This window comes from Salvelinus namaycush, chromosome 13, assembly GCF_016432855.1.
Source record: "Salvelinus namaycush isolate Seneca chromosome 13, SaNama_1.0, whole genome shotgun sequence".
In the NCBI taxonomy this organism is placed as follows: domain Eukaryota; kingdom Metazoa; phylum Chordata; class Actinopteri; order Salmoniformes; family Salmonidae; genus Salvelinus; species Salvelinus namaycush.
The window spans coordinates 21,702,822-21,714,121 of NC_052319.1; the positions used below are offsets into that span (position 1 = coordinate 21,702,822).

At 41.7% G+C, this 11,300-nt stretch overlaps 1 long non-coding RNA gene across 1 annotated transcript; it reads left to right on the forward strand.

Annotated features, from left to right (window-relative positions):
- Window positions 1–700: 700 nt before the first annotated feature.
- On the forward strand, window positions 701–2,479 carry LOC120057910. The gene is made up of 3 exons (XR_005477975.1): window positions 701–865; window positions 1,894–1,940; window positions 2,355–2,479. It is a non-coding gene; the product is annotated as an uncharacterized LOC120057910 (long non-coding RNA).
- The last annotated feature ends 8,821 nt before the right edge of the window (window positions 2,480–11,300 follow it).

Consider the following 11,300-nt stretch of genomic DNA (forward strand, 5'->3'; position numbering starts at 1 on the left):
AAAATGCATGATAACAAAACCCTATAAATGCATGATAACTTGTCCAAAAATGTCTCAAAAGTGCCAGAACATATGGAAGTTGTCCAATTCATAAGGTATTGAAAAAACAAGGAGGACCAGAGGCACTCTTCATACAATGCAAATGCCTTCATTTTTACAGTATGTTTAATGGAACAAATATGTAAAAACTCTGACGCGTTTCAGCAGCATGGACTTCGTCAGAGTAGACTAACGAAGTTACAAGTTAAGAAGTATGAATTCACATCAAGCCATCAGTTAAATAGGCAGACAAATGATTTGATGAGAAAATGATGAGGGATAAATGTTCTCTAAACTTTGTGTCAATCATTTTCTTATCAAAAGGTAGGCTTAGCATACCCTATTTTGCGTGAGCAAACACTACTGTTAGTCTACTATCCACCAGTGGGACTCAAAGAACTCACAGGCTATGATCACTTCAGGCCAATTTCAACAGGCATTCCATGCTCAGCTTTGCGGGTTCAAGAACCCATACAAGAACTCTATTGTGCATCCAGAATCTGGTTCACAGGCAGGTTCCCACACAGTCCACACTCTGCTGGGCTATATGAGAGTAAAGTAAGATCTGCTATTCTACTGACAGTAGCAGATCTGTACTGAACAGCCCTTGAAGTCACAAATTCATGGATCTGGAGTCGAATATTAACTAACGGGTTGAACATATGTTATAAGAGAGCTGCGTTTTCCAATACTGCGCAGTGCGCTCAGATTCACAGACAAGAGAGGAACGGACTTGGACGCACGTCAAGAGAGCCACCGACCGATGCGACGCTAGCGTGCCAAAAACACTCCAGAAAAAAAACAGAAGAAATGGAGAAACGAAAGGGTAATGCATGTCTTTTTATTGGATCCATGGTCCATGCATATTTGAAGGAAAGAGTTTTACACACAAACTTTGTTATCAATAGTTTTCAGTTTTTTGTAGAGTGGCAAATGGTGAATGACTGTCGTTATGCATGCCAATGCTTGACAAGATGGATGGACGTAGGCAAATGTGTAACATGTGCTCGATTTATAGAAATGCTGAAATATGTGTAATTTGTAACTTTGCATTTAGTGTTTGGTTTTCACTGCAAAACTTCTGAGTATGTTTTCAATCACATCTGTCTATTTGCAATGGAACTGAGTCAACAGGCGCATCATCGGAGCGTTTGTATTAATTTTCCCTATCACCATAAACCACTCTCTTCTCATAGGCCATAGAGCGTAATAATAATGAGTAGTCTGGCATTATTTTTTTAATTTTTTTATTAATAGTCAATATAGCAATTCCCAGAAATTATGCACCTAATTGACTAGTATTTGCCACTGCGTGAATACTGCAATACGGGTTGGATTTCATTGCATTTGACAGAAGGCCTGCATTTATTAGAGATTATGCTTAAAGTAACTGTCCAGTGAAAATATCACTTTTAAAAGTTCATATTCTGTTAACTCATACTCAAATAATGTTGTTTTATCCTATACTGGTACTTGTGGCCAAAGCATACATTGTAGAAAAAAACACTTCAAAAACCCGACCTCAAACCTATATCTCAAACAGGCATTTAAAAAATGCTTACTATTTCCTGATGAGGATGAGCTGGCCAATCAGCAGTCTACTTGCATTAATATTTTATGGACAGTATACACCAACACCATTTTGTTGTTGGGGTATACCCACACAATTCCAACACAGAAAACCTGCTTTTTTATCATACTTAATTCAAATTTAAATTGGAAGGAAAACGATTTCACTCATATTGTAATTAATTATAGGTCTTATTTCATAGAAATCTGGAAACACTGGAAAGTTACTTTAAATGTAGATACAGTATATTTCCAATGTTAAATTCTTTTGTGATTTCCTTACAGAACATGAGTTGAAAATTCAAGAAAATGGAAAGACAAGCAAATCACCGGTAATTTTTTAAATTTCTCTACTTTCATGTTTCATTGCACTATATCCATGGTCCTGTCTTTGGAAAGTGCCTTGAACAGGCACAATGGATATCGATTGGATGATTCTTGGAAAGTGGCATCTTAGTTTTCTGGGTTTCTTAGTTGAGCAACATTTCAACTTTAATTTTTTCTTCTTCAGACCTTAGTAGTACTTGTCATTTCTTTGTACCATGAATGGACAATGTCATAATTGTATTGTTTAACTGATTGTAGTTAGAATGGATATTGGCTACTCCAGTGAACTGTGCATACAGTCTTTATGTACCCTCTCTCTTTTTTCTCTCCCTCGCTCTCTCTGATTTTCTCTCTCGCTCTCTTTCTCTCTCCCTTCTCCCCTCTCTCTGTCCCTGTCTCTCTTTCTCCTTTCTTCTCAGAAACTATGTGGGACCAACTACCCTGTCAGCATCTCCTTTATAGTGGTGAATGAGTTCTGTGAACGCTTCTCCTACTATGGCATGAAAGGTATAGTAACCTATAGTTAAGAATGTTTCTCCTAACTAAGAACCTAACTAAGAATATAAGAAAGAATGGTTCTCCTAAGTAAGAACCTAACTAAGAACATTATTAAGAATGGTTCTCCTACAATGGCTTGAAAGATAGGTAACCTAACAAAGACACAAACAAGCGACATGAGCAGGCAAGTGCACATGTGACAAAGTGAAAATGTAGAGTTTCCATCAACCTCGCGCGCAATGTAGACATCAAAGAACGCTGCATAAAACCATTCACCATAAATAAAGTTTCCTTTCATTATGTGTTGCTGAATTCCTAAGAATATTTGCTGCCATTGTAGTAAGGTTGGCAATACGAGAGGTCTTCAGACTTACCATTTTTGTATTATTTTCTTTGAAAGAACAACTAGTGGGTTTTGAGTGCTTCTCCTCTATTTGGGAAGTTGGTCTGCCTGCTCTTCAGTGTGAGAGAGATATTCTGAGAGCAGGTTTGTGTCTCCTTCCTCTGTATATAAAAACTGTTTAAAACTGTATAACACAATAGTGTCTTTGGAAAACAGGTTCATATATCCTGAAGTCAATAACGAATGTGACTATGTATATATTTATTTTGCCGTAAATGTATTTGAGACATATTTCTGCAAGTTAACCAAGTTTTTGCTGGCTTAGCTAGCCGTGTTATTGACGAGCTAACTAGCACCGTTGGTCACTGCACTACAATGTCACTCTAGCTATTGCTAGCAGGTGATTTGCTAGCAGGTGGTTTATTGAAATATTAAGTGAATGTTTATTTTCTTACTACCTTAAAAGGTTTATATAAAAAGGGTTTTACTTGTGCTCTGTATTTATGGATTAATATCACTTCAGATTGAGAGTATGTATCACTACTGTTGCTCCTATCTAAAATATATATTGTGTCCTAAGGTAAACTCACCCCATTCCGTACAAATGTGCGCAACCGCAACATTCAAACGAGGCTACAAAGAAAACTAATGGGACTGTAGCGACTGTGTTGACTTCAAAATCGGGGGTTTCTATTCAAGCGTTGATCGACATGGTAATGGCTCTATAGTATTGGAGAAAAGTTGAAAAAACGGACCCTCCGTTACATCGTGACGTGTCATGTCGTAACGTACAGCACGCATAAAGCAACTATTTCTGACTTACAATCTCTCTTCACTAGGTGTAGCACTTCTCTCACCGTTTAAAAACAAGAAATGAACAGTGACGGGAGTAAGGGGGGATACCTAGTCATTTTTTGCGTCATCGTTGCATGCGATCATCATTCTCAAAGCTGCTGTTTACTTCTAAGATCACTTTAGCACCGCCCTAAAAACCCGATTCAAATTCGACACGAACCTTCAAATAGGTATGTAATGACACATTATATAAATCTTTATAGTGTTTTATTTACATTTTAGAGGCGATAAGGTGATAAGTTGGACAGATTGAGTGAAAAAAAGCAATTTTCCCACACAACCTCTCCTTCTCACTGTCACGCATTAGTTTCGCTTCCCCACCCGCCATTTTTAAAAAGACCCGACGGGGCTCATTGCCTGCTTGAATTATGCAGAAACGGGCAGCGTTTAGGTCATGTAATTGATAATGTTGGAAAGGGGAGAAATTGTGCTTTACAATGGTATTGACATTACAGTTGATCTGGAAGTATTACGTTTTTGGGGCGCTAAAATAAGGGCAATTGTACGGACCAAGGCGATGTACGAGTTTACGTGAGTTTACGTTACCTAACCAGTGAACCTGTGAACCTGTGACCGTCCTGTCAAAGCCTGTCATCACTGTTTGAAATCTTTTACTGCAGGTATGCTTTTCTGTATTTTTGTTATTTTCTAAACACAACGCATACTATACAATCACTTTGTGTATTGAGTCTGAGAGATATTCCGAGAGCAGTGAACGTGTGGCTGTGACCGTCCTGTCAATGCCTGTCATCACTGTTTAATATCTTTTACTGCAGATAAAAACCGAGTCAACCTGAAGTTTGGGTGTCCATGTGCCTTTTTTCTGGGGGGCTATGTGAAGTTAGTTACACACAGATAGGGTTCAACAGCGGTGGCCCTCCCCTTAGGGCATTAGGGGCAGCGCCCCACTTTGACTAGTCCAAAAAATATATATGTTTAATTATACTGAACAAAAATATAAATGTAACATATAAGTTCATATAAGTAAATAAGTCAATTGAAATACATTAATTAGGTCTAATCTATGGATTTCACTTAACTGGGAATACAGATATGCATCTGTTGGTCACAGATACATTCAAAAAAGGTAAGGCGTGGATCAGAAAACCAGTCAGTATCTGGTGTGACCACCATTTGCCTCAGGCAGCGCGACACATCTTCGCATAGAGCTGATTAGGCTGTTGATTCTGGCCTGTGGAATGTTGTCCCACTCCTCTTCAATGTCTGTGCGAAGTTGCTGGATATTGGTGGGAACCGGAACACACTATCATTCATGTCGATCCAGAGCATCCCAAACATGCTCAATGGGTGACATTTCTGGTGAGTATGTAGGCCAGCTTCTTGATATGCCACACCTGTCAGGTGGATGGATTATCTTGGCAAATGAGAAATGCTCACTAACAGGGATGTAATTTGAGATAAATAATATTTTTGTGCGTATGAAACATTTCTGGGATCTTATTTCAGCTCATGAAACATAAGACCAACACTTTACATGTTGCACTTATATTTTTGTTCAGTGTAAATAAAATATATATAATTCATGGATTATGTTTTAAATCTTCATAAAAGTGTGGTAAATGTGTACATTTTCATGTTTCAAAAATATATTGTTCAAAACAAGCTGTTCAGTTACTACTCTGCCCCTCAGTAACTGCCAGCAGAAGCAGCTCTACCTCCGTGGGCGCATGCGAACATGGATTGTTTTGCCACCTATTTGCTATGAGGGCGAACTGACCCAATGAATTCGCAGGAGCATAAATAGCATAAATTATAACAGCAAAAAGTAAATGGACCATTCTGGGGCCCTCAAATGTGCGTCTGTTCAGTCAGAACTTCTGGTTCTGCTCTAGTCTCCCTCCCAATGATTCTCTTGCATCAGACGGCTTACATGTGAGACTAGATCTGCTCTATCAGGTACAGATGGCCCTAAAGCAAAAAGCTAATTGTAATTAACATGTAAATAAATAATCATAACAGTCATGGTAGCCTGGGGCCTGATAAACTGGAAAACTACATCCAACAAGTGTCGAAGGACAGGGATACACTAGCTAGAACATTCTCATAGCGGATCTTGTAACACAAAGTTTTCCCATGTTGTTCATCAGGTTCTACTGTAAGTGACAGGGCAACATGTTGTGTGGACTAAAACAGTATAAAACTGTGTGTCACAAAGCATAATCAAATGAATTAGCCAGCTACAGTCATTTTGAGAAGCATTGAGAAATAGTTTGGTAGATTTTTTGGTCAAATTAACTAGTTATCTAACTTTGATACGCAGCTAGCTAGCTATAGCTGCTAGTAACTTGCTAGGTAGTTAGCTCCCATGCCAATTTCAAGTCTTTCTAAACTAATACCTGATTAACTCAGAAATATGAAGTTATTTCAGAATGAAAGTTACCTGGCTAGTGCATCATGCTTTGTGACATTATGTTAGCTAGATATCCCCAGGTAAATAATGCTTGTTGTGTTCTTCCTGGTGCACTTATTCGTTTGTGACGTGAGCTAGCTGCTCATTCTAAATAGTATAATCTAATCTGTTCAAAACAGTGGCAGCATGTGCAGCAGCGGTCATTCGGTTGAAGTAGGTGTATTTATGCTGTTGTTCAAATGCACAGATCACTTGATATATCTTCTCAAAGAAAAGTCCAGTATTCAGCCAATCAGTGGCTGCCACTGGGGCTCAACCAGTGCCTGAGCACCTGCCTTTTGCCCTCCTATGAAAGTGCCCTCGCAGCTCCATGGATTTTTACAAATGTTATTACGTACTTTTACATTTTATTTAGAGTCTCTTTTCATTTTAAATGTAACGAATTGCACATCAAGCTAGATACTTTCATAAGCTCTTGAATCCCCTCCTCCGCCCCAAGAGCACACTCGTTTGACTTGCATGCAGTGGCCACTGGCTGTAGGTGGCGGGCAGGGTGCCGGGCAGGCATCCACATTTTAAGTTGGATCTGACATTTGTCCTTTGTTATTTTGAGCATGTCTGCGCATGGCCCTGGTCATGAGAAGCAGCAATCGCCCATGTCAAATGCAATAAGTCAATGAGGCCATTTTGAAAGAGGGACCACACTATGTATCCATTTTGGCCTCAGACCTGAACTTCATTTCACTTGATCTAGACCCCCTGTCTGTCTGTCTCTCTGTCTGACTGTCTGACTTACATCCTCTCCTGTGAAACACACTTAAAGAAAAAAATTATATTTGCGCCCCAAATGACACCCTATTGCTTATGTAGTGTATTAATAAGTAGTGCACTATATAGGGAAAAGGGTGCCACCCGTTGAACGTCAATGTTAAGTGGATGGGCATATAAAACATATCTTCATGAGAGTGCCATGAACAGTAGGTTGTAATGCCTTACACTGTTAGAAAGCTCACATCATAGATTTCATTTTCAAATGTCATGCTATGAACATTTACAATTGACATGCTATAAGATTTGAGCTGCCTAATAATGTTTTATATACAGTTGAAGTCGGAAGTTTACATACACCTTAGCCAAATACATTTAAACTCAGTTTTTCACAATTCCTGACATTTAATCCTAGTAAAAATTGTTTTAGGTCAGTTAGGATCATCATTTTATTTTAAGAATGTGAAATGTCAGAATAATAGTAGAAAGAATGATTTATTTGAGCTTTTATTTCTTTCATCACATTCCCAGTGGGGCAGAAGTTTACATACACTCAATTAGTATTTGGTAGCATTGTCTTTAAATTGTTTAACTTGGGTCAAACGTTTCGGGTAGCCTTCCACAAGCTTCCCACAATAAGTTGGGTGAATTTTGGCCCATTCCTCCTGACAGAGCTGGTGTAACTGAGTCAGGTTTGTAGGCCTCCTTGCTCGCACACGCTTTTTCAGTTCTGCCCACACATTGTCTATAGGATTGAGGTCAGGGCTTTGTGATGGCCACTCCAATACCTTGACTTTGTTGTCCTTAAGCCATTTTGTCACAACTTTGGAAGTATGCTTGGGGTCAATGTCCATTTGGAAGACCCATTTGCGACCAAGCTTTAACTTCCTGACTGATGTCTTGAGATGTTGCTTCAATATATCCACGTAATTTTCCTTCCCCATGATGCCATCTATTTTGTGTAGTGCACCAGTCCCTCCTGCAGCAAAGCACCCCCACAAGATGATGCTGCTACCCCTGTGCTTCATGGTTGGGATGGTGGGGGAAGCCACCCCCTTTTTCCTCCAAACATAACGATGGTTGTTATGGCCAAACAGTTCTATTTTTGTTTCATCAGACCAGAGGAAAGTTCTCCAAAAAGTATGATCTTTGTCCCCATGTGCATTTGCAAACCGTAGTCTGGCTTTTTAATGGCGGTTTTGGAGCAGTGGCTTCTTCCTTGCTGTGCGGCGTTTCAGGTTATGTCGATATAGGACTCGTTTTACTGTGGATAAAGATACTTTTGTACCTGTTTCCTCCAGCATCTTCACAAGGTCCTTTGCTGCTGTTCTGGGGTTGATTTGCACTTTTCGTACCAAAGTACGTTCATCTCTAGGAGACAGAACGCGTCTCCTTCCTGAGCGGTATGACGACTGCGTGGTCCAATGGTGTTTATACTTGCGTACTATTGTTTGTACAGATGAACGAGGTACCTTCAGGCATTTGGAAATTGCTCCCAAGGATGAACCAGACTTGTGGAGGTCTCCAATTTGTTTTCTGAGGTCTTGGCTGATTTCTTTTGATTTTCCCATGATGTCAAGCAAAAAGGCACTGAGTTTGAGGTTAGGCCTTGAAATACATCCACAGGTACACCTCCAATTGACTGAAATGATGTCAATTAGCCTATCAGAAGCTTCTACAGCCATGACATCATTTTCTGGAATTTTCCAAGTTGTTTAAAGGCACAGTCAACTTAGTGTATGTAATCTTCTGACCCACTGGAATTGTGATACAGTGAATTCTTTTTTTAAATGTAAATTTTTATTTTATCCCCTTTTCGCCCCAATTTTTCGTGGTATCCAACCGCTAGTAATTACTATCTTGTCTCATCGCTACAACTCCCGTACGGGCTCGGGAGATACGAAGGTCGAAAGCTATGCGTCCTCCAAAGCACAACCCAACCAAGCCGCACTGCTTCTTAACACAGCGCGCCTCCAACCCGGAAGCCAGCCGCACCAATGTGTCGGAGGAAACACCGTGCACCTGGCCCCCTTGGTTAGCGCGTACTGCGCCCGGCCCGCCACAGGAGTCGCTGGAGCGCGATGAGACAAGGATATCCCTACCGGCCAAACCCTCCCTAACCCGGACGACGCTAGGCCAATTGTGTGTTGCCCCACGGACCTCCCGGTCGCGGACGGCTGCGACAGAGCCTGGGCGCGAACCCAGAGACTCTGGTGGCGCAGCTAGCACTGCGATGCAGTGCCCTAGACCACTGCGCCACCCGGGAGGCCTGATACAGTGAATTCTAAGTGAAATAATCTGTCGGTAAACAATTGTTGGAATAATTACTTGTGTCATGCACAAAGAAGATGTCCTAACCGACTTGCCTAAACTATAGTTTGTTAACAAGAGATTTGTGGAGTGGTTGAAAAACGAGTTTTAATGACTCCAAGCTAAGTGTCTGTAACCTTCCGACTTCAACTGTAAAAGCTGAAATAAAGTATTTTCTCGACTATTATTATGACATTTCACATTCTTAAAATAAAGTGGTGATCCTAACTGACATAAGACCGGGAATTTTTACTTTGATTAAATGTCAGGAATTGTGAAAAACTGAGCTTAAATGCATTTGGCTAAGGTGTATGTAAACTTCCAACTTCAACTGTATGCCAAGACTTGAAAATGGCTGTTGAACAATTATCAACAACCAACTTGAAAGAGCTAGAAGAATTTTTAAGAACAATGTGCAAATGTTGTAGAATCCAGGTGTGCAAAACTCTTAGAGATTTACCCGGAAAACTCACATCTGTAATTGCTGCCAAAGGTGATTAAAACATGTTGTCACGCTGGTATAAATTATTCGGGAGACAGGCGCAGGAATGCGTAATCGTTTAAAAGAATTGTACACAAATTACAGCGTACCGTGTAAAGACACGGGGACGAAGACCAAGCAAACATAACAAAAACACAGGGTTGAAACCCAAACAAAAGAACGAGGAGTACCTCGAATGAATAAACACACGCACAATGATTAACGCATGGGACGAGACACGTAATCATCTGCGCAATCCACAAGGGCACGAATGCCCAAAACACACATCACAGGTACTCACACGCACAAACGGACAATAATTGACAGCACCATGGTGAACAAAGGGCACACTTATACAAGTACTAATCAGTGGGACTAGGGGACAGGTGTGCGTAATGAAAGTTCCAGAGGAACCCGTGACACATGTATTGACTCAGGGGTGTGAATACTTATGTAAATGAGATATTGCTGTATTTCATTTTCGTAAAATTTGCAAAAATGTATAACCAAATTTTTTCCCCAACTTATAGGGTATTGTGAGTAGATGGGTGAGTGTTTTTTAAATGCTTAATTGGACATTTTTGCACATTCTTACAACAATAGCCTGTTCATGGTAGATATTTCAACCTATTGTATCTCTGTGTTTACAGGTCTATATTTCTGTCAGCGATTGGGTGCAGAGATGTAGCGGAGTCAGGCGCAGGACACAGGTTAGAGCAAAACAACTGAGTTTACTCAATAAAACAAACAAGCAATATTCCAATAAGGAAAATACATACAAACTAACACCTACAACAACCACTAAGACACCAACAATCACGGACAGAACAGAAAGGTATGCCAGAGGGTTAAATAAGGAACATGATATGGGAATTGAAACCAGGTGTGTGTAATACAGACAAAACAAAACGAAAATGAAACATGGATCGGTGGTGACTAGAAAGCCGGTGACGTCGACCGCCGAACACCACCCGAACAAGGAGAGGGGCCGACTTCGGCGGAAGTCGTGACAGTACCCCCCTCTTGATGCGCGGCTCCAGCAGCGTGCCAACACCGGCCTCGGGGACGACCCGGAGGACGGGACGCAGGGCGATCCGGGTGGAGATGGTGAAACTCCTGTAGCAATGAAGGATCTAGGATGTCCTCCAACGGTACCCAGCATCTCTCCTCCGGGCCGTACCCCTCCCACTCCATGAGGTACTGAAGGCCCCTCGCCCGACGCCTTGAGTCCATGATGGCTCGTACGGTATACGCCGGGACCCCCTCGATGTCCAGAGGGGGCGGAGGAACCTCCCGCACCTCAGACTGCTGGAGCGGACCAGCCACCACCGGCCTGAGGAGAGACACATGGAACGAGGGGTTAATACGATAATCAGGGGGGAGTTGTAACCTATAACAAACCTCGTTCAGTCTCCTCAGGACTTTAAATGGCCCCACAAACCGCGGACCCAGCTTCCGGCAGGGCAGGTGAAGGGGCAGGTTTCGGGCCGAGAGCCAGACGCGATCACTGCGGTGGCGGTCGGCACTCGCCTTTTGCCTCCTGACGGCCCGTTGTAGCCGCACATGGGCAGCGTTCCATGTCTCCTCCGATTGCCGAAACCATTCATCCACCGCAGGAGCCTCGATCTGGCTCTGATGCCATGGTGCCAGGACCGGCTGATAACCCAGCACACACGGAAACGGTGATAGGTTGGTAGAGGAGTGGCGGAGGGAGTTTTGAGCCATCTCCGCCCAGGGGA